Genomic DNA, 23,779 nt, shown 5'->3' with positions numbered 1-23,779 from the left:
TGTAAAGGGCGCATTGTGCATTTATTTACTTTTTTTTTTTTTTTTTACTTCTTGGCGCTGAAACTGGAGGGTGGGGGAGGCGAGGCTAGCACCCTCCCACTTACAGCTGTAGGTTAAGTTAGCCAGGAGCAGGAGGCTAAAAAAAAAAAAACGTTTACTTTACAGTGTAAGAATCTTCTCTTTTAAAGTGAAACCTGCGTGCGTGCATCACATGCAAACGTCATACAAAAGCAATCTGCAGTCCCGCGAGGAATTTAAGCCAGGCTGCAGTTCAAAAGAAGAGTTGTTGTCTGTGTCTCCACGTGTGGGTTATAAAGACGGTAAGTGTATGTGCGTTTATGTGTAATGTAAACTGTTTATTTCTGTATGAGAATGTGTGTGGGTATGTACGTATGTGTATGGAATTTAAATTTGTTCTGTTTGTATGAGATATAAAGTGTGTGCGTTACTGTGTGAGAGTAGGTGTGCGTGTGTATGGAATTTAAACTAGCTGTTCGTTCCTTTGAGAGTCTCTTGCTGTGCAAGAGAGTAGGTGTGTGTGTGTGTGTGTTGCTTTGTGAGAGTCGCTGTATGTGTGTGCTGCTGGGGCAGAACAGAGAAGGTAGGTGTGTGCATAATTTAATCTAGTATGTATGAGAGCAGAATTGGAGTGTGTGGAATTCAAAGTACTCGTTAGTTACTGTATGAAAGAGAAGGTGTGTGTGTGTGTGTGTGTGTGTGTGTGTGTGTGTGTGTGTGTGTGTGTGTGTGTGTGTGTGTGTGTGTGTGTGTGTGTGTGTGGCTTCTAATCCAGTCCAGGACCGGTTCATTTGTAGCTTGCTTTGTTCTGTGGCATGAATGTTAGTTGAGAACTTCAGTAAAGGGAAAATGACAAAGTTTGATGACTGGAATAAAACGTACAGCCTAAAAAAATGATCAGCAGCTCCAAAAGAGTAGATCGGAAGGTTTTCTTAGTGGGATAGCAAACACCGATAATTTTTCTGTTACAATACAGAAAGGCAGTGGAGGACTCGAGTTTAATCCTGTAGATGGTGCTGTAAGATTTGCTGGGTACACTAGGAGTGTCTTCATGAGGGAAGTGTTTTCAAACTGTGAGTACTAGTCTATGTAGTATTTCAACTGTAGAGCTTTCTTCACGTATTTTTTGGGTTTACATCAGGTGAAAGTTAAATGTGTTTGGGAATATAAAACTAGCAAAGCGGTTAAAGTAGCTGTTGGTAAGAATTAGAAATAGTGTGTAGAGTAGATGTTTTTCTCTGTAGTTTCGTTTTTAGGCTGTTCAGTATTCACTGTGTAACTGCTGTAACCACTTGCAAGCTTCTCAGTATACCATTCAACTGTCCCTGATTTTTTACTCTAATTTTAGCTCTTTTCCTCTTAATCCTCTTCATAAATGGTGAGTTTTACAGACCATATGCTACACTTAAAATTGCAGATTTCATTTACTTGATAAATTAATTCACATGTGAATTTGATCTGAAGATGCCTCAGATTAATTGTACTATATATTAAAGATGCAGCATGCCCCTGACTATTTCTGGAATTGTTCCTGGTAATTTTGTTGAAAGTTCTCAGTATGATGCAGATGTAAGTTTACAGTTAAGTCTCCTGTGCTACTGTAACAGTAGTGCATTTAGCTGTAAAGCAGAAGCTGATTGTAGATTGTGGATGTTTAGAATTTCAGTACCAAACCTTAACTGTATTGCTTTTGTTTAATACTTGAAACTTTAGACTGTCATAGTAGGGCTTAGTTTTTTAGCACTGTAAGCAGCCAGTCAGTTGTATTTATATCATATAACAGTTTTTCTATGAAGCTGCTTCTTTACTAAAATGAATCATTTTCTATAGTGTTTATAATTACTGTACTAAATAATTCTTTAGTACATCTCCAATTAATATAGTTTATGCCACTAATCTCTTAACCATCATGTAGGACTGCTTTTGGTATTGCAGTGTGGAGTTTTAAATATGTAGTGTTTTTAATGTGATTTGTGACACTTAGCAGAGGTGTATCCGTGTCATTCATGGCTTGGTCTGAAGCAACAGTATGTGTATGCAATAGCGTAGTTGGTGTGACATGAGCTGCAGAAGGCCGTGTTAAAAGTAATCTGATATAGTAAGTTGTAGTAATATATGTGTGTCTGTATGTATCCTGGAGACTGTTTTATGTTGATCGGCTTCAGTTGAGTTGAGACTGTAGTCTTTTTTTTATATTTCTGTTGCCAGTTTATTTTTGTTTGAGAACGAGTAAGTCACTTAGTTCTTAGTTGCTCATAAACATGTCCATCAATGGGGCACATTCTTTTTTATCAACGCTGTCATCTGATAAAGAACCATTATATATGGTAGGCATGAGAAACCTTTTATGAAGGAAGAGTCCTCCATAAATACATATTGTCCTCTAAGAGTTTACTGTTGTGCTAGGAAAGGGGGAAGCTTGTCTGTTTCTCATAATTTGTGGTTTTCTGGCAAATCAGGGAGTACTGAAGTCACTAAATAGCAATGCAAGCAAAACTATCCCTATTTTTTTGGCCATTGTATCCACATTATTTTAGGCTCTGTCCAGACTTTTTGCACTAAGAGGTTGAGAGGTATACATGCCTCTCAACTGTCCAGATTTTTGCCTTATATTTTTGGCCTAATCCTCATTAAAGTTATGGTTTTCTAGCAAATCACTGAGGATTGAAATAAGTAAATGCCAAACATTTGAGTTTCAGCCCTCATTTCCTTCAGAGAATGAATGCCAAGACAAATGCTGTTCTAGCAACTTTCTATGTCTAAGAACAATATTTATAATCTGTCCCTGTTTGGGTGGCCTTTGACCCCCCCCCCCCGATATTTTAGGCTTTGTTCAGATTTCTTGTGCTAAGAGGTTGAGCGGTATGGAGGCATGGTATGTAATGTCCTAGTTGCTGATTTATTTGTTGCATTTTAAGAGGGTATAGGGGTTTTGCATTCCTTAGTGTGCCATCCTTTGTTTAAGATGCCTAGTTACTATGAACTTGTATGTTTCTACCATTTTTCCTTAATGCAATGTAGGCAATTAATTCTTCAAGGGCAGCAAGCACTAAATTTGTAGATGGAACAGTGAAATGTAACGTTCTTTGTCAGTAATGGCATCTTCATTAGTTACAAATCTCTCTCGTAGAATTATTCAGATGTTTACTTCTACAGAGATTGTGCTTATTGACTGATACTGTTTGAGGGGCCTTTTATGGTTAAAATGTTCTGAAATGGGCAGGTTTGTCATTATTGGGTCATACATTTTGTTTCATTACTTACTGGAAACGTGTTCAAAACTACACATTTAACACACTGTAAGAAGTGTAAATGTTTTCAGTGTGCAACTAGCTGTTTTTTGTTTATCAAATGGCACACTATGTTGTAAAATCCAAAAGCAGTGTTAATAGCATAATTGCCTTTGGTGCAGAAGCCTGTGGATTCCACTCCCACACCATGTAGATGGAGTGCTGATATGCAGTGCCCATATTATTGTTGATTATTTGATGCATTATAAGGGGGGATAGGGGTTCTACACTCCTGAGTATGGCCTTTTGTATGAGATACCTAGTGATTGTGAACTTGTTGGTCACTTCCTATTGCAATATTACCAACTTAACAAATTTTTTATTGTAATATAGGCAATTCATTTTTCAAGGGCAGCAGGCACTGAATTTGTAGATAACATTGATATGTAAAGTTGTTTGCCAGTAGCAACCTCTTCATTAGTTACAGATTTCATTAATATGGAATTCAGAGGATTTTACTTCTGCAGAGATTGTGCGTGTGCAGTAATATTGGTGGATTGTAATGACAGAAGTCTTGAGTGGCCTTTTATTGTTGAAATTTTTTGAAATGGGTAGTGTTTGGTTCATAAATTTTGTCTCGTTGCTTAAAAGAATGTTTATACTACAAATTTAAAACACATTCTAACAAGTGGTGCTGTATTATACAAGGAATATAATTCAATACAATCAGGAAAGTGAATTAAAGAATAAATACATGTATGCATGCCCCTAAACAAATGTGCAAGGATTTTGAAAACAGCCCAAAGGTAAACTCAATTCTCCAGCAACCAGATGCATTTCTATGAATGTGAGTTTTCATGCTGTTTCAATGAATATGAGTTTTGCCATCTCAATGAATGAGAGTTTCATGGGCAGACAAGTTTACTGTTCATGCTAAGTCTGTTTTCATTGTGAGACTGTATTGTTTGTTTAGCAAGTGGCTATCTGTGTTTGTGCTATTTTGTTTCAATATCTGTAATCATTGTAGAAGCACATAATAAAACATATGCATGGTAACTGGTGAGATAACCAAATAATGAAACAGTGGAATGGCTGAGGAGGGGGCAGGGGTTGCCGCAGGAGGGGCTGCTCTGGGGTGGTGGTCTAGTACCCTTCCTAGAACCCTATTTGACCATGATCTGGCTCTTGTATTTAAAGTAGAAAATACATATGCAATGGTAGCTGCAGTATAACTACATAACAAGGTATCTTTTTCGTATGCATTTAAATAATTTAAGGAAATGACTGGAGTGGCCTTATTGGGGAATGACCCAGTGGGCGTGGCTCAAACAGGGGTGTTTCATGAGTGTGGTGTGGGTGGAGCTTAAGGGGCACCCGAGCACTACTTCGCCTAGGGCGCCATTTCGGCTAAGGCCGGCCCTGCCAGCAATTTAAGCATGTTTATAAAGATAGAGAAATTCCAGATGGTCACGGTTCAGTCTAGCCTTCCTCTGTTGGGAAAAAGAAGATTGGATGTGCTCTATATATCTTCAGGATGCATAATACCACATTAAAGCAAGAAGGTACCTACGCTTCCGAGCAGGCGTCAGTCACTACCAATTCCGAGTACTTTCCTTCGGACTCTCTGCGGCCCCTAGAGTGTTCACCAAGTGCATGGCAGTAGTTACAGCTCACTTGAGACTCCAAGGATTCCAGGTGTTTCTATATCTAGACGACTGACTCATTACCGCCCCCACCAGGTGTCTAGTGGACGAAGACCTGACATACTCTCTACACACAGCACGAAACCTGGGCATTTCCATAAATTGGGAAAAATCAAACCTAACCCCAACACAATCACTAGAGATCATTGAGGTATTGTTAAGTACCACCAATTGGACAGCATCCCTCCCGGATCACAGGATTCTGAGACTAGAACACCAGGTTCAGTCGATACTCTGTCAAAACAAGTCCACAGCTTGATCTGTTCTGCAGCTTCTAGGCTTGATGGCAGTGTCAGTCACCATTGTTCCCTTAGCAAGGCTTCATATGAGACTTCTCTAGTGGCTACCTCTTAGTGGTACCCGTAACCCTTCCAAATATGAGTGACTCAAAGGTGCAAAGTGGACTTAATCTGGTGGATGTCACAAGATTCTCATCAGTGGTCTCACCCCTTTATCTCATCAACCCAAGACCACAGTGACCTCGCTGATGGGGTGGGGCTATGTCAGGGGAAAAACAGTCCAAAGCACTTGGTCGGAAACAGAGGCCTATCTGCATATCAGTGTCCTAGAAATGCGGCCGGTGCTTTTAGCGTTGAAGGCATTTCATTCCATCCTCCCATTAGGAACAATTGCAATACAATCAGACAACATGTCAGTAGTCTGGTACATCAACAAACAGAGAGGAACCAAATCATACCCGTTGTGTTGAAAAGCAAAGTGATTCTCATTGCCCCCTCCCTATTGGCCCCGTCATGTCTGGTTCCCTTTTCTATGGCCTCATCTGATTCACAGCCCGTGGATCCTGCATCGTTCCCAAGACCTGTTATCTCATCCTCAGGGACTGATTCATCCGAATCTGCACTGTCTCAAGCTCACAACTTAGTTCCTCCACTTCCAAGGATTGCCAGGCTGCCTGACATCCAGTCTCCTGTTCGTGAAATTCTTCTGGCTTCACACAAACCTTCCACCACAAAAGTTTATTGTAGTAAATGGACTAGGCTTTCTGTTTGGGCCAAAGATCAGAACATAGATCTCTTCTCTATGTCTGTTCAAAAGATTCTTCAATACCTGATGACTCTTTTACATACGGGACCCTCAGCATCGACTGTCACTGTACATTTAGCAGCTATCACCAATTTTCGTAATGGAGGGTGGTTTAATGGTTAAGGTGTTTGTCTTACAAACACAAGGTGCAGGGTTTGAGTCTCATAAGGGATAATTGGCTAGGCTTAAAATAGCTCGCAAGGGCAGTTAGCCTAGTACTAATCTATGAATCTATGAAATTCTTCGATTATGTCACACCGCCTATGCAAGATATTTTTGAAAGGAGTATTACACGTTTAACCTCCGGTCAAGCCTCCCTTAGAACCCTGGGACTTGACTTTTGGTGCTTCAGTCTCTCACAGTTCCTCCTTTCGAGCCCTTTGATTCATGTGATTTAAAGTTTGTCATGGAAAACCTTACTTCTAGCAGCACTTACCTCAGTGAGAAGAGTATCTGACCTGCAGGCCTTGAGAGTAAAGAGACCGTACTTGATCTCCCACATGGATAGGGTGTCCCTTCGTACAGACCCTTCTTTCTTGCCCAAGGTCATTTTCCATTAACCAATCTATTGACCTGCCGGTTTTTTTCCCTCAGCATTCTAATAGAGGGGAGTACCTTTTGCATACCCTTGATGTGCATCGGCAGCTTTGTTGTTATTTGGACAGGACTAAATTTTTCAGGAAAACAGATCAATTGTTTGTGGCCTTTGCAGGGCCCAGATTGGGTATACCTGTTTCCAAAGTGACTTTATTCTCCTGGCTTAGAAACATCATTACCTTTGTCTACCAACAGAGTAAGCTATCCTTACCTTACAGAATAAAGGCTCATTCTACCAGATCTATGGCTACTTCTGTAGCATTTCATTCCAGAGCCTCTATGGATGATGTCTGCGCAGCATCCACTTGGGCAAGACCGCATACCGTTATCTCTCATTACAAATTAGATTTGGCCTCCAGAGGACGAGCATCTTTTGGTTCTATGGTGCTCAGGAATATCCTTCCTTACGGCCACCCAGAACTCAAGTAGCTGGGGACTCTTTCCTAATTGTAATGAATAAACAAAGATTTACAACATCAGATAAAGAAGTTATGTCTTACCATAATGTTCCATCTGTGTTGTAGATCTTTGTTCATTCATTACTTCCCACCATCCTTCCCCCTGCTTGGACTCCTGGTGGACTTTAGGAACTCCTGGTTAGGGTATTTGCTCAGACAGAGCCTTCTACTATTTTTTTATTATTACTACCTCTATTATATAAGGACGGGCAAACTCGATCTGTAGTAACTAGGAGAGGGGCATTATGGGTAGCTCTTAGCTGAGAGTTTTTGGCTGGCGCGAGCTTGGAAACAGCCGTATTGGTTCCGAGGACAGTACCAAAGTCCTAATTGTAATGAATGAGCAAAGATCTACAACACAGATGGAACGTTATGGTAAGACGTAACTTCTTTTTTCTGGTTGCTTGAGAGTTACTATTAAAAACAGACCTGAGAAATACTGTACCCTGTACTATACCATACCATAAACACTGTATTGATTTGATTTTAATATTGAAATACAGTAATTAAAAGCATGGCTGGAATAATAATATTTTAAACTTATATTTTTGTTACAAAGCATGGCATGTGGAACGGTTTTCAGTGGCATACTGACTGGCTTGGAATTGAGTGAATTGAACATACAGAGAGAGAGTGAATGCATGTATGAAAGCAGAAGCGACTGTGTGTGAGAGATTGGAGAGATTTATGAAAGCTGAATAGAGTGTGTGTGAGAGATCAGAGAAAGAAAGTGAGTGAATGCATGTATGAAAGCTGAAGAGAGTGTGTGTGTGAGAGATTAGAGAAAGAAAGTGAGTGAATGCATGTATGAAAGCTGAAGAGATTGTGTGAGAGATCAGACAGAGAATGTGCAATCTGATGCAAACTGACTGAGTGAGTATGGAGCAAGTGTTGACATTTTAATGATTTGACTTGTTGGTTTGACTTATTCTCAGGTTGGGGAGAGAGGGAATTTGTATCTTCCATTTTTTAAACTCTAAAAATGCAAGGTATGTTTCTGCGGGGCAGGGTGACAGAGGGTCTATATTACGTAGTCGAATGAACTAAAAGTCGAATACCCTTTCATCGACACACGTGTCGATCCTACAGTTAAGTGAACAGCCACATCATTGATTTTTTTCTCCAAGGGGGAAAAAAAATTGGTTGGCCGTTGTTTTAAATCTGCCCTTTTCCCCACTGTAGTACGATCTCAGAGTTAGTATATTTAGTAAGGTGTGATGTGGGGGGCAGAACCCCCCCACACTTTGTTTGTGATATTGTGTCATGCGTAGTTGGCCTACAGATTTTTTTTTCCTTTGGAAAAAAATTGGCGATGTGGCCATTCTCTTAATTGTAGATTCGACGTATATGTGTCAATGAAAGGGTATTTGGGGTTTAGTTCCTTCGCCTATGTAATATAGACCTGAAAACAGAAAGTGCAGCACACGAAAAACTGAATTGTCCATACTGTAGTGCATTTCTTCGAATTTTTTTTTTTTTCCTGGTTGCTTGAGAGTTCTGGTTGCTTGGGTTCCACTTAACTGAGAGTTTACTGAACTTCAAATACAATCGTTTCATTTATTTATTTATTTATAGGGGTTGTGCAGTCATAAATATTGACAAATCTCAGGCTCAACCCAGGTTTATAATTTGATTTTCATTTTGTAGTAATTGCTTTTTTTTTTTTTTTTGCAGCCTCCAAAATAAACTTAACAAGGTGTAGGCATTTTTAGGCATTTCAGCTCCTGTGTCCCAACTAAAAAGAATCATTTTCTTAGTTACACCCATATGCTAACCCAATATTTATGATAGAGTACTCTGTAGAGAAGTTTTAAAATCTGCCAGTTCACTACCCTCCCAAAACATGTGATGTTAAGTTGTCAATCTCGCTTTCATTCTTGCTGGATGGGTTCGGAGCCGATCCTCGGCTCCGACTTGGCCTATACCAAAGCTTGAGAGCTATTTACCGGATCGAGGCCCTCCCTATATCCCACAATGCTAGGCGTCCAATACCCAGATCTCGTTTGCCGCTTCAGCTACGAGGTTGCGTTTTTACCGGCTCCAGGTTGTATAAAACTTTTTTACTAAGTTTATTTATATATAAATAGCTATTTCTTGTTAGATATATTTCTCTTAGTGTCCCCTTTCTGATTCCTCGAGAAATCCCATTTAGAAACTCTCTTTGCTAGTAGTTTTCAGAGTTTCTCCCCCCCCTCCCCCACCCTTTAGGGTAGAGTTAGTTTTTTCTTATATATATTTATATTTCTACTAGTCTTGTTAACTGTATATTGTTATAGCAGTATTATTACTCTTATTACTACTATATTATTGTAGTTAGTTCTAGTGTGTGTGTGTGTGTGTGTGTGTGTGTGTGTGTGTGTTGTGTGTTAGGCACTAGTTACTTTTTCCTTGGTACCCTGTTATAGTGTCATTATGTCTAAGGATACTAAGGTCTCAGGTTTCAAGAAGTGTGACTCGTGCTGTCAGAAGATGTCTCTGACAGACGGTCACACACACTTCTTGTGTGTATTGTTTGGGCCCCCTACACCTGCAGCACTCTTGTTCGGTCTGTCATGCTTTCAGTCTGAGAGTCCTGCAGGAGCGTAGGAACAAACTTATTTTGAGGGGCTTACTTAAGCCTGAAGGGTCCCCGACTAAGCCTTCGTCGGGTAAACCCTCCAAACCTGCCAAACCGTTGGCACCCTGTTCGGAGCCGTCGCCAAGCGGAGCTACTGCCTCCTCGTTGGTTCCGGCTGGAACCGACACTTTGAGATCTCAGTCGGCTCCTTTTGTAGTGTTGGAGCCTTCTCTGAGCCGAAAACGTTCGAGATCTCCCTCTTTGGAGTCTGTTCGTTTGGCTCCGAGATCTCCGTTACTACAGTCGGAGCGGAGCCATAGGTCACATTCCTCTCGGTCTTCCAGGCTTTCTGATCACGACCTCGAGAGGGTGGTCAGTAGACTCCTAAAGTCGCAGGCACTTGCCCAAATGTTGACTAGCCCTTCTCAACAGACTGCGGCTATCCCTGCATCTTCAACAATTCCTCCTCCGACTCTTCCATTATGTTCAGAGCCGGAGCTTGTTAGCTCGAATCGTGCGTCGGAGCCGATACCACACATTTCGGCTCCTTCGTCGGCTCCGATCTCTTCATTGGTTCCGTCCGTGGAGGGATCCGGGCGCCGAGACTCCCTCGTCTGCTCCGAGGGGGCGAGTGGCATCGGACCCTTGTCCAATCCCATTCTCCCTCTCGGTGCCTCAGCGCAGGTGTGCCCGGCCCCGACATCGGCCTCAGAGCCGTCACTCTCGGTGCCGGGGGGGTTCTTATCTCTTCGGAGCGGGGACCTTCCTCTCTGCCCGATAGGGGCGCCTTCGAGGTCATGAGCGTACTGACTCCTGGGTCGGACCCACGATCGGCTCCTTTGGCTCCTCCCCCCATGGTGCCTACGTCGGTCTCTGTTCACCCTCCTGACCCCAAGCGTGGAGAACAGACGCTCCAGGTAGCCCCATTGGGTGTGTCTTCCTCTTCCGAGGCCTCCCCTGATCATTCAGAGGAGCCCCCTCGGAAGAGAAAATGTAAGAGGAAACATGTTGACTCCCCCGAGTCAGTCACCTCAGACACCGATTTGGAGGATTCGGAAGGGTCCCCAAGGTCCCCCTCTGAGGATGTCTCCTTTTCAGACATCCTTGAGAACCTTAGGCAGAGGGGCAACTGGACTGCCCTTAACCCCTCCGAGGACAAGTCAGTGTACCTGGACATGTTTGGTTCTCACCCCTCCACCTCCTGGGTGTCTCCGCCTTTCGACCAACTCATGGAAGTGGTGGCTCGGAAGACGTGGATGGCCCCGGACACAGTGGAACCAACTCCCCGTAGGCCCACAAAGTTTATTACAGCCGCGTCCGACAAACAGTTTCTTATGAAGGGTGTCCCGGTTGATGCCATGGTGGTTGCAGCAGCCACTAAGAAGGAGTTGACTGATCCTTCCGTCCCTGTCCATCCACCTAATAAAGAATCTAGGACAATGGACAGGTAAGGGAAGCGGATGTTTTCTTCAGCGACCTTCTCCATGCAGTCGCTGAACTACCTGTGCCATTTCACCAGCCTTCAAAGGGATATCCTTAAGGAATTGGGTGATACCCTTCAGGATCCATCTGCTGCGGGGTTTCAGGAAAAGATTAACTCCCAGCTGGCAACCCTTAACTCCATAGTTAACTCCTCCATGCGGCTCATTTCTTATGCAGCCGATGGGGCGAGTAGGGCCGCAGGCACAGGTGTAGCCTTGAGACGACATGCCTGGATGCGGTTGTGCAACTTTGCTGACCCCTTTAAGGTGTCCTTCACCAACACCCCCTTCGATGGTTCGGCTTTCTTCAGACCACATGTGACGGATACACTTACCAGGTGCGAGCAGGAAGGCAAGACTCTCTCTGCCGTGGGAGTCCGTTTTTTTACTCCATCTAGACCATACCCGAAAAGTCAGAAGGGTGGAAAAATGTGGTTTTGCAAACCCCAGGGAGTCATGCCTGATGCACGTGCTGAGTTTCCCTCCAGGGTCAGAGGAGGGAACAATAATAGACACCGCCCAAGGGGCAGAGGGGGTCCGCAGAAGCAGGGTAGCAGGGAATCTTTCTCTGACAAACCCTTCCAGCACCCCTGAGGGGCTGCCCGACTGTCCACCTTCGGAGGCAGTCGGGGGAAGATTGTCACTATACCCAGAAGCCTGGCAACTCCTCACACAAGACAAATGGGTACAGTCTATCATTTCCGAGAGTTACAAAATTCCCTTCGTCCACACCCCTGTACAAAGAAATAGATCCCTTCCAGATGTCCCACCCGCACTAACGGATCAAGCAGTACTGGAAATTTCAAAACTGCTAAAAAAGAGGGCCATCCAGCCATTCCCAGCAGACCAGCAAGGATCCAGAATTTACTCCAAGTTCTTTTTGGTACCGAAAAAGACAGGGGACTGGAGACCCATTCTGGATCTCAGCAGACTGAACAGGTCTATCCAAAGAACAAAGTTCCGGATGGTCACGCTTCAGTCCATTCTACCCTTTTTGGGTCAGGACAATTGGATGTGCTCTATAGATCTTCAGGATGCATACTACCATATCAAAATGAACTGGCGCTCCAGAAGGTTTCTCCACTTCCAGCTGGGAGCCAGTCACTATCAATTCAGTGCCCTGCCCTTTGGTCTCACCACAGCCCCCAGGGTGTTCACCAAATGCATGGCAGTGGCTACGGCTCACCTGAGATGACGAGGATTCCAGGTGTTTCCATATCTCGACGACTGGCTCCTTACAGCTTCCACCAGGCATCAACTTCTGCTAGCCAGGGACTATACCATTCAGACTTGCTCCGAGCTAGGTATATCAATAATTTTTGAAAAGTCTGCATTGTCGCCTTGTCAATCCATAACATTTATAGTCGCAGAAATAAACACAAAAGATCTGTCTGCAAAACTTCCTCCAGACAGAGTATCAGACATTCGCCGACATGTGCAAGTACTACTAAAGTGCAAGACGATTCAGGCCAGACTTGTACTAAAAACATTGGGTCTTATGGCGGCAGCGATCATTCTAGTCTCCCTGGCTCGTTTCCACATGCGGATCCTTCAGTGGATGCTTTTTACCCAATGGTCCTTTCAACAGCTCCCAATGACCCACAGAATAATGATCACTCAAACATGCAAAGACCACCTGGCTTGGTGGATGGTCTCCCCTACAGTTCTCCAGGGCAGACCGTTTGTTCTTCCTTCTCCTGTTGCCACGGTGACCACGGATGCCTCTCTGATCGGGTGGGGGGGGCATTTTCAGGGCAGGACTGTGGGCACTTGGCAGCCCCTAGAATACCACCTGCATATAAACATCTTGGAGATGAGAGCGGTACTTTTAGCGTTGCAAGCTCTTCAGGACTCTCTACCTAGCGGGACTATTGCAATTCAAACAGACAATATGTCTGTAGTGTGGTACATCAACAAGCAGGGTGGAACCAGATCCTACCCCTTATGTCGAGAAGCACTCAGACTCTGGCAGTGGGCGATCTCTTCCCTATGGTTTCTGATAGCAACGCACATCCCCGGGAAGTCCAACGTCATAGCAGACAGGCTGAGCAGAGCCATTCTCATGCCTCACGAGTGGTGTCTCAATCAGTCAGTAGCGGACAAGATTTTCCGCAGATGGTGTCAACCTTGCTGCGACCTTTTCGCAACCCCTTTCAACAGCAAGTGCGAAGACTTCTTCACTCTATTCCCCCTCCCTGGCCATTCCTCCAGAGACGCTCTAGTCCACGATTGGCCCCGGGGTCTTCTGTATGCATTCCCTCCATTTCCCTTAATTCCCAAACTGATTCAAAAAGCGACCGCTTTGGGTTCCAGGATGATCCTCATTGCCCCTTACTGGCCTCGACAAATTTGGTTCCCGTTCCTGCATCATCATCTGTTGGAGCAGCCCTGGACTCTGGACCCAGTGCCGGACCTGTTGGTCCATCAGTCGGGCGGGCTGCACCAATCCCTTCAGTCTCTCAACCTCACAGCTTGGTTGCTCCACTTCCAACCTTAGCCAGGCTTCCACAGATTTCTCAGCCAGTACGTGAAATCATCCTTTCTTCACATAAATCTACTACCAGAAAAACCTATGCTAGTAAGTGGAAACATTTCTCTTGCTGGGCAGAGACCATGAATATAGATCCTTTTACAGCCCCTGTCCACACTGTTCTGGATTTTTTGGCAGAGCTCTTTCGAGGAGGCTCCTCTTCTGCCACCATTAGAGTCTAATTGGCTGTCACCCCTAATTTTCATGCTGGACAGTCAGAGACCAGCATCATGTCACATAAACTTTGTAAAGCCTTTCTCAATGGAACTGTATTACTCAGGCCTCCAATTAGAGATTCCCCATCTCCGTGGGATCTGAACCTTATATTATCTTCTCTGATTCTACCTCCCTTTGAACCTGCGGCCTCCTGTTCTTTAAAGTTACTCTCCTGGAAGACTCTCTTCTTAGTAGCTATCACCTCAGCTAGAAGAGTATCGGAACTTCAAGCCCTCTGCATTCGTCCTCCCTATCTTGTTTTTCACAAGGATAGAGTCTCACTTAGAACTAACCCTTCCTTTTTATCCAAGGTTCCTTCTGAGACAAACCTGAATCAGGCTATTGAGCTTCCTGTCTTTTTTCCTAAGTATTCAAACAGAGCTGAACAAAAGCTGCACTTTTTGGATGTTCACAGGCAATTACGTTTTTATTTGGATAGGACAAAACAAATTAGGAAGTCAGACCAACTCTTCCTGTCTTATGCTGAGGGCAAGCAGGGCTTGCCAGTGTCTAAAGTATCTTTATCCAGTTGGCTGGCTTCAATCATACCCTTCATTTACCAATTAAGACACAAAGGACTCCCCGTAAAACCAAAAGCTCATTCCACCAGAGCGTTAGCCACGTCGGCAGCTTTTCAAGCAAAGCTCCCAATGGAATCTATTTGTGCTGCAGCCACGTAGGTCACTCCTCATACCTTTATTTCTCATTACAAGTTGGATATGGCTTCCAGGAATCGGGCTGAGTTTGGTTCCACTGTGCTCAAGAGTCTGTTCCGATGAGCCACCGAGGACTAAGGTGCTAGGGATGCTGTCCCATCCAGCAAGAATGAAGGCGAGATTGACAACTTAACATTAAGAAGTTATGTACCTACCATAACGTTCCATGTTAGTTGTCTTCTTCTCGCCTTCTTTCTTACGTCCCACCCGCCATCCCCCTAACCTGGACAGACTGAGAAGAATCCTTCTGAGGCCGTATTCCTCTACTGGACTATTCCTAGGTTATGTCCCCCTCTGTTACCACTGTAGGTAATCCTTATAGTTGGGGCAGGTGTCTCCATGGTGTTAGCTCTACCAAACGAGATCTGGATATTGGACGCCTAGCATTGTGGGATATAGGGAGGGCCTCGAGCTGGTAAATAGCTCTCGAGCTTTGGTATAGGCTGAGTCGGAGCCGAGGATCGGCTCCGAACCCATCCAGCAAGAAAGAAGGCGAGAAGAAGACAACTAACATGGAACGTTATGGTAGGTACATAACTTCTTATTCCCAGTTACCTCTTTCTTCCCCATCATAGCTCCAGTGTTTGTCATCTACCTAAAGAAAATTCTTTGGTGTCTGCTTGGTGTCTAAATATGGCTATGCAAACCCTTTCAAGCAAAATTCGTAAATCAACTTTGTTGCATACCTGGGAGCTATACTTGTGTCTTCCCATTGTATCATTGTAAATTGCTTATCCAATCAGTCTTGCTAATCTTTTTATTCTTCTCTTAATGATTCTTATAGTTATCATGCAGTATTTTATATGCTGTACTCATTATCCCTTTTTTAAACAACCACTTCTGTTCTAGATTGAAATAAAAACTCTACCAGAGCAGTTTTTTTTTTTTTTACTTAGGATTCCACTATCCTTTTCTTTTTGCCTATACTCTGACATCAATCCTTGGTAGGAAAGGCAGTCTCTAGCTTGTAGTCTAAGTGACTTCTTGGCCTTAACCCATTGTGTTTCCCTCTGTAGTTATTTGTCCCAATATCTTGGTTGATTTTCCAGTTTTCTCCAGTAAAGCTCAGCCTCTTCTTGCATATTCTGTAGGGGTCCCTATTATTTAAGTGAACGCTTAAAGTTGCAAACTCTGTTTTGTCGAACGTGTTTACGCGAAATGGCAAAATGCCAAATGCACGGAACAGCAGTTTTTCCCTAGGGGAAAAAAAAATCACTGGGCCGTTTTTGGGATTTTGCCATTTCCTCCACAGTGGTGCGATGTCGAAGTTGGTATATTTAAGTAGGGGGGGTGCTGGTGGCAAAGCTCCCCACTTTATTTTGTGTCTGTTTTTTTTTTTTTTTTTTACTGATCAGCAATTTTTTTTCCCCCTGGGAAAAAAAAATCGTTGATCCTTGTGTTTGACATTTGGCATTTCCGTAGTGTTTGGGTCGATTATATAGCGTTCGCAGTTTCAAGCATTCGCTAATATAATATAGACCCTTCTGTGGACCCCTTCTTCAGCCATTCCTGTCAGCAAAATCTCCTTTCTCCATTTTCATGTTGGCTTAGTTTTTAGAATACTTTCTTTTATGTAAATGTTTTGTATGGCTACTGTTATTCTTCTTAAAGATCTGCATCCAAAGTCCGTGTCTCTCTATTTCTTAAATTTCCCCACTACTTCATCATCCCTTTCTACTTTGAATTATAACTTTTTGCTTGTGTTATGTATGTGAGCCATAATTGTGTAGCTCTAAACTATCCCTTGAAATCACTTAATCCTATACCACCTTGTTCTATTGGAAGGATCAACTTATCCCATTTAACCCTTGTCCTATTCTCCTTTCTGTTCAATTCCTTCACCTTCCTATTATTGTCCTCAACTTCTTTGGTTAATAAAAATATGCTTCACCAGTGTATAAAACTAACAAGACTAAATGGGAGTGCTACACAATCCTGAAAGTTCAAAATACTGAAAACTCAAAATACTGAAAACACACAGGATACCAACACTCACTATATTCCAGCACAAGTACATACAGAAACATATTACTCTTCAACTATATGCAGGAGGGCAAGCCCCCCTGCACCCCTTATGTGGGGTTTTGTGCTCCCCACCCCCCCCGCCACTAAAATATATAAACTCCGCGATTGCACTTCACATGCTTGCCCCCCTGCATATAGTTGAAGGGTAATGTGTTTCTGTATGTACTTGTGCTGGAATGTAGTGAGTGTTGGTATCCTGTGTGTTTTCAGTATTTTGAGTTTTCAGTATTTTGAACTTTCAGGATTTTTGCCTCAGGATTTTGGGCTTTCAGGATTCTGTAGTGCTCACAACTAAATACGTTTTTACTGCTTGTGTCTTACTATGTATATCCATAAACAAGAGCTTCCAGTATCTCAGTTTTTGTACTATTTTTTTGTTTAGTCTCTTTCCACTTATTCTTAGCTGCCGTAACAGAAGCCTTTTTAATCCATACTCCTAAATACTTCCATTTTATTGTGTCCCAGTAAATATGGGAATTGTTGAACCAGTTGATGTGTAGGCTCCCTGTTAGATAAACGAACGCTTAAAATGTTGAGTACGGCATGCTCGACAGCTTTTAAGCAAACGTTCATCTAAGAGAAACCGGAGAGTGTCGAAACAAGGAGTTTCGAAAAGTGACAGTTGTCCAGCCATGAGGAAGCCAACAACTGATGTCAGAACGTTCACCCTGCCTCACCGTTCGTACAGTTCTTCATTGTGGTGCTGTCTTGACAGTCACCTTGTGTAATGTTCTGACAGTCCTACACTGTGGTGCGATCTCGGAGTTGGTATATTTAAGAAGGGGGGGTGTGGGGGCAAAGCTCCCCACTTTATTTTGTTTGTTGATTTGTTTTTTTTTGTTTTGTTTTTTTTTTTTTTTTGGAGAGGTTGTAATGGTGTACAGTACATTGTAGCCGTCAGCCGTTGGCTTCCTGATGGCTGGCCAACTACAACTTTTTGAAACTCCTTGTTTCAATATTCTGGGGTTTCGATTAGATGCACATTCGCTTAAAAGCTGTCGAGCATGTCGTACTCGACATTTTAAGCGTTCGTTCATCTAATATAGACCCGATGTGTAGGTACATAGGTTTTGGCTATGGACTTTGTTTTATCTTTATTAATTTTATATCCTGAAAAGACTCAAAACTGTCTCAAAATGTCCCACAACCCCGAGATATTTTCTGGATTTACTAGGTACAAAATAAGTTCATCTGCAAATAAAGCCAACTTTTCTTGATTACCATAGCAATTATATCCTTGAATTTCTGAGTCATTTATTTTCTTTGACAGTGGCTTTAAATATAAAGCAATTAACAAAGGGGAAAAAAGGACACCCCTCTCTGGTTTCTCTGTTTAGATACAACTTATCAGAGAGGAAATTTTCCACTTTAATTCTTGCCTCTGGTCCTTCATATATTCTCCTAAATAACATTATTATTATATTCAGGAATGCAGATGCTTCCATTGCATTACTTGTAAAATCCCAGCTTATTCAGGTCATTTGCTTTCTTTGCATTAAGACCCACCAACAACAGAATTATTTTCTTGCATTCTGGTTCCCTCTGGATCATCCATCCATCTACCCACAACCCCTTTTTCTTATTTTTGAACATGGGGTCAAAGTATCACTGCAGTAGTGGCAATCAGCTATAGCCAAGGTTTACACCGTTGGGTGGCCATTGTTCAGTTATTGTTTTCAAGTGTTTGCCTCCTCTTCACAAAACCACATTGATTCATATCTATAAATTCTGGCAACACCTTTGCCATTTTTTTAGCTACTATAGACAGACACTTTATAATCATGATTTAAAATTGAAATGGGTCTATATGAAGCTGGGTCTGATGGATCTTTACTGTCTTTAGGTGTTACAGCCACCACACCATTCTCCCAAGATCTTGGTGCTTCCATGTCTTTTAAAATATTGTTAAATAAAACCTTCCTGATCTTTATCACTTTCATCCCTTATAACTTCCAGACTTGGACTGAAGACTTTCCTACAGATGAGTTAGGAGGAGAGATAATTAACTGTTAATTGTTGAGCCTCTTCTACCTCTAACCTTGGCATGCTTAATTCTTCCATACATTTTCCATTTGTGTTATTTCTTGATTTCCACATTTCTCTTCTTTATACAGAATTTTTATAAAACTTCTGAAATATCAGGATCTCTAGTTATTTTTCTTGTTATAGGCTTCCTAAGTTTGGTAGCAATCCTTTCTACTTTCTGTTGCCTAAGACATTATGCTAAAAGGTTTTGTGCACTGGAGATACTATCAAAAACATCGCTTAAAACCACTCTTTCTAAACTCATGCATGTTGTCCAGATATTGCCTTTTTTTCTCTTTAGCACACTTCATTTGTGCCTTCTGTTGTTTTGTGAAATTTCCCTTATTCTATAGTACTTTAACCTTTGTCAGCTCCTCTAAATAATTCCTGTTGCTTCTTAACCATATATGTTGTTGTTTTTTTTTATTTCTACCCTGTTTTTAAACTCCATTTTTATTTTCTCTCACCTCCTATGTATAACATCTGAAGAAATTTTTATTTTCCCCAATAACTCTTGAATTACTTCCACTACGCATTACATAAATTCCCCTCTTTTTAAACAGCTAGGTGGGAAAGTGCCATTGTCTCATTTTTATTTAATTACCCTTCATTTTTATTTTAGTTTCTTTTGGTGCATGACATGAAATAGATGTGTGTCGAAGCTTTCAATTAAATACCCGTGTTCCTGTAGAATATAATCTTTGTCTAGTGTAACCAGTTAATGTATCTTTGTGAATAATGTGTAAATTCTCTCTTGAGTTCCTACTACTGAATTCATGTCTTCCATAACAAATATTTTCATATTTCCTTTTAGAAGTGTACCTTTTTTTTGTTACATTTTCCCTTCTAGGTCCCCCGGGTATATCTTCACTGTTGCAAATGAAGTTCCAGTCTCCATATTTAAGAAGTATTCCTTGCTGAAAGCTGATTATTTCTCCCCAAATAAATACACTCCAGTTAGTTCTCCACCCTTGTCAGTAGTGCCTTACTACAGCAAATCTGTCATTTTATATATCTTTTTTCTTTTCTGTCACTATTGGAGCTCCTCCAGCAATTATTATAATTAATTCTCTTTTCCTTTGTCTCTCATATTCTGCTGAATATCCACCCTGATATCCTTTCTTTATGAAATTCACATGCTTGTGTTTTCCATATGTGTGTCCTGCAGCATTGCTATTCACACTCTGCATTTCTTAATATAAATCAAGATTATTACCTTTTCGTCTATACTTGTAAGGTCATTAAGATTCTAAGAAAATATGGATAACGTAACCATTAAGATAAGAAGTCATTATTCCCACCTGTTATACGTTACAGATTTTTTGAATGTGTATTCCCAGCTTTTTTTACATGCACACACTGTTTGGCAGGCTGATCTTTTATACAGTTGTTTCTTGTTATCTCCATTTGCACCCATGTCACTTTTTCCAAGACTTTATTTTTAATGAAAACCCTCAAAGAAAAAAATGTATATTTTCAGAACACCCTGCCATAAACTGTTAACTTAGAACAAACACAAAAAAACTATGCACTTCTTCAAAAAAAAAGGAACAGTTGCCCCAAATCGACAGCTGCACCCACAGGCATTACCTAACCTGAAATCGTTAAAGCTCATATTTTCACCTGTCCTCTCACTTACATTAATTGAAGTATGTTCTTTTCTTATCTATCTCCCTCCTAGGCATGAAAAGCAGTTTGTTTGCTTTCAGAAATCGTTTTTTAGGCTTAAGAAAACGTGCACTGGCTAGCTTTCAGTAAAACTAAATTATACACTGTTTTGTTAAATGCATTGAAGTATTAAGGCTGCTAGGGAAGCTATCTCTTATTTGCTTCTTTTAATTTAGCAGTTTATTTTTTACTTAACTGCTTGCCCTGGTACCTTTAAATTTTGGATTTCTGTCAGCAAAGAATGTGCAGAACTCTTAATATTATATACTTGGACCTGCAGACAGTTCCTGTCCATAGAAACATTGTTAGCAGTGAGGGAAAAATAGTTAGCAGATCTGCAGATGCATGAAGGAATCAGTGCTAGCTTCACTCTGAACAGAATGTACAACTGCCTTCAGTTTCAGACTTTTTGACTCCCGCTAAACATTTACTGAAGGAAAAACAAGGGAATATCATTGCATATGCACAAAGTTTAACTTCTCTCATTGCTTTCATAATTTTGTTTTTTATTTCAAGCCTACTTATTTATAGAAAACATGTTTTTAGATTAAGCCAAGGACATTAAACCAGGGATTCACCTTTGCAAAAAAAAAATAGGAGAAAACATCTCAACTCTGCATATAAAATTATCAGTGCATTTTTACATCCCACAACCTGACCCAGCAGCCCACAATTACAACATATAAACTTGCTTTTGTTCAATATTTCTTCTCTTTTTACATTGTAAAACCTATATTTTTAAAATTAAAAAAGTCAATTTTTACTTTAATATCTTTATCACATGCATTAGTCACTGAAAAGACACCCCCCGCCACACATTTAAAATACCCTTGACTACATACTAGACAAAACTGCTTTGCTATATATAACATACAGTTTATATCGTGGAATATTTTATACAAATACTATTAAGAACAACAATTGTTTTACTTATTTGTTTTTCCTTTTAGTGTCCTTCAAAACCATAATGACATAAAGTGGGGTATGTGCTTTTCAGTCTACCCACAAGTTTAGAAAAGGCAACAAAAGTGCAGTCTTTCTCACAGTTTTTCTTGCAAAGCCACAAAGCCACATTTCACAAATGTAATTGTTTTATAATTTTACATTTATTCACTGATTTTAGTGTTGCTGTTCTTCTTCCTGTTCATTTCCATCTCCCAGCAACAGACTTTCTTTCAAGCCCAATGTACTCCTTTTTCTTCTAGTCAACTCATGTGATTTTTTTTCTGTATCTTCAACAAATCCCTTTGGAAAATTGGAAAAATGTTCAACTGCAAAATCTTTGTATGACCTTTAGAGTCAGAAAAAAAGAGAAGCCAAGTCCACTTCTGTTTGCTCATTTTATGCTGGTTAAACTTTTGTATTTCCTTCTTAGCCTGATGTTCTTCGTGTTTCACTGTTGCAGTCATCACATTTGGGTTATCTGTTTGCAGGTAGCCCTCAGTCGGCCTTGTTATCAAAGTCTTGGGTCCTGCGTTGGTTGCTGTCTCGTCTTCCACGACGTCAGGTAGTCAGGGGTATAAAGCATGCAGCCGATGCCATTACATCAGTCTTTCTTGCCGTGTGGTGCCCAAAGCAGAAGCAGTTCACAAGTGCTGGTCGGCAGACTCCTGAAATTTTCGTTTTTGAGTTTCAGATCCGAAGTCTTCAACTAAGCTAAGTACCCCGTTGGGGATCCTTTTTCTTGCTCTAAACCGATGTCAGTAAAAGTTAATAGTTGTATTTCTTGTGGAAAGCAAATACCTCATAACAATTTTCATCCGTACTGCATTCCTTGCTTAGGCCCAGATCACGACGTACCTCGCTGTCGGTTTTGTGCCTTATTCAAACCTCGAACTATTCGTCATCTGTTCATATTCGCATCTAAATATTTTGGCACTCATTTCAATTATCCAGAAATGGCTTCGGTAAGCCACCCGACTACCGACATTCCGAAGAAACGCAAAGATAAAGACAGAGACAGACTGCATAGGTCCAACGCTGTTGACGATGCTTCTCCTAAGCTAGTCACCAGTTCACCGATACTCAGTGAGGTGCTTTTGCAGACCCTGATACCCACTACTTCAGATTCGTAGGCCTCTACTTAGACCCATTCGGAGTCCAGTGTGCCGCGAGATGCTTCTTCGACTGTGGAACCTGCAGATGTCTCTACCTTGAATGGGTCCGGAGCCGCTGTGCAGGCACCGGCTTCTGAGGGTGTATTCAGGCCTACTGACCTCCATGTTAAACCAACACCATCTTCTTCAAGGCCTAAAACTCGATCCATGCCTAGAAAACTGACGCCCAGACTGCATGGTCAGGTCCCTATGCCTAAAAAATAAATGATAAGAATGGCTGAAGACCTTATTACTCTAATCAGGGGAAGCCACCCTTCTCCCTCTAAGAGACCTAGGACTGATCTTCCTTCTGATTCTTCTGATCAGGATTCTGAAATTTCTGTTTTCTCTGATGACCAGGAGTTGCCCTTATCTAGCTATGAGGATTCTGATGCAGAGGACTCCATGCAGTGGACTCCATTCCCTCTGCTTCCCCGCCAGAGGATTTCTCTTTTGGTGAAACCTTGCATACTCTTAGAGAGCATTTCTGCTGGGAAAGCCAGGGTTACTCAGACTCCAAAAAGAGGCTTGGGGAATTCGTACTCCTACCTCAACACAGGCTGTAGTTATCCCTCCTGTACTGGATATTGTAGATGATGCCTTCTTGGAATCTAGCCCGGCCCCAGACTCTTTACCTCCTGCTCCCAGAGGTATTACAGGGTACTTGACTCTCACAAGTTCCTCTTTACGAATCCTACTGCGGATCCTGAGACCATTTTACAGGGGACCCAAAGGCATTAAGGCTACTACTGCCTAAAACCCTACCCCCTCTAATAGAGATTCCAGGGCCCTGGATAGATGGGGTAAGAAGGTATACACTTCTGCAACTTTGGCCATAAGGGCCTTAAACTGCCAGTTTCATATGTTAAAGTATCAGCAACATATTATTGGATTCCTTAAACAGAAAATGACGTTGATTCCTGACTGTGCTGAAAATAAGGAATTACAGGATTTAATGCATTCTGCTGAACAAGTTGGAAAACATACTTTGCAGTGTGGTTTTGAGTCATTAGAGGCATCTTGCAGGGCTGCTGTCACTGGGTCTGTACTTTGAAGGCATGCTTGGCTTAAGGAGCAATCTTTGCCAGATCATGTTAAAGCTAAATTACTGAATGCTCCCTTAAACCAAGACCGCCTGTTTGGCAACAAAGCAGAGGAAGTACTTAAAAAGAGAGAGGAAAAAGCTAAATCTATGCAAACTGTCAAAGATTTCCTGCAAGTACAGTCTCCCAGATTTAGTAGGCATTGGCCTTCTAAGAATTGGTCCTTTCTGCCTCTTCCAGGCCTTCTCAGTCCAAACCCAGAACAAACAGAACACCCAGGCTGCAGTCCCAAGATACTCACAGGCCTAAGCAGTGGGGGGCTCCCACTTCCAAAGCTGGAAGTAGTAAGACACCCCCCTATGGTAAACTGTC

The 23,779-nt window shown here is 41.9% G+C and overlaps 1 protein-coding gene across 3 annotated transcripts in view; it reads left to right on the top strand.

Moving 5' to 3' along the window:
* The window catches only part of PPP6R2 (protein phosphatase 6 regulatory subunit 2), a 4,227,669-nt gene that overhangs the window by 2,306,144 nt on the left and 1,897,746 nt on the right, over nt 1-23,779 (top strand). The window lies entirely within an intron of this gene.

The sequence above is a fragment of the Protopterus annectens genome, chromosome 11.part0 (genome assembly GCF_019279795.1).
Source record: "Protopterus annectens isolate FY-2018-M chromosome 11.part0, PAN1.0, whole genome shotgun sequence".
In the NCBI taxonomy this organism is placed as follows: Eukaryota; Metazoa; Chordata; order Ceratodontiformes; family Protopteridae; genus Protopterus; species Protopterus annectens.
The sequence above is the reverse complement of the archived record's forward strand: the minus strand, read 5'-3'. Positions and strand labels throughout refer to the sequence as shown.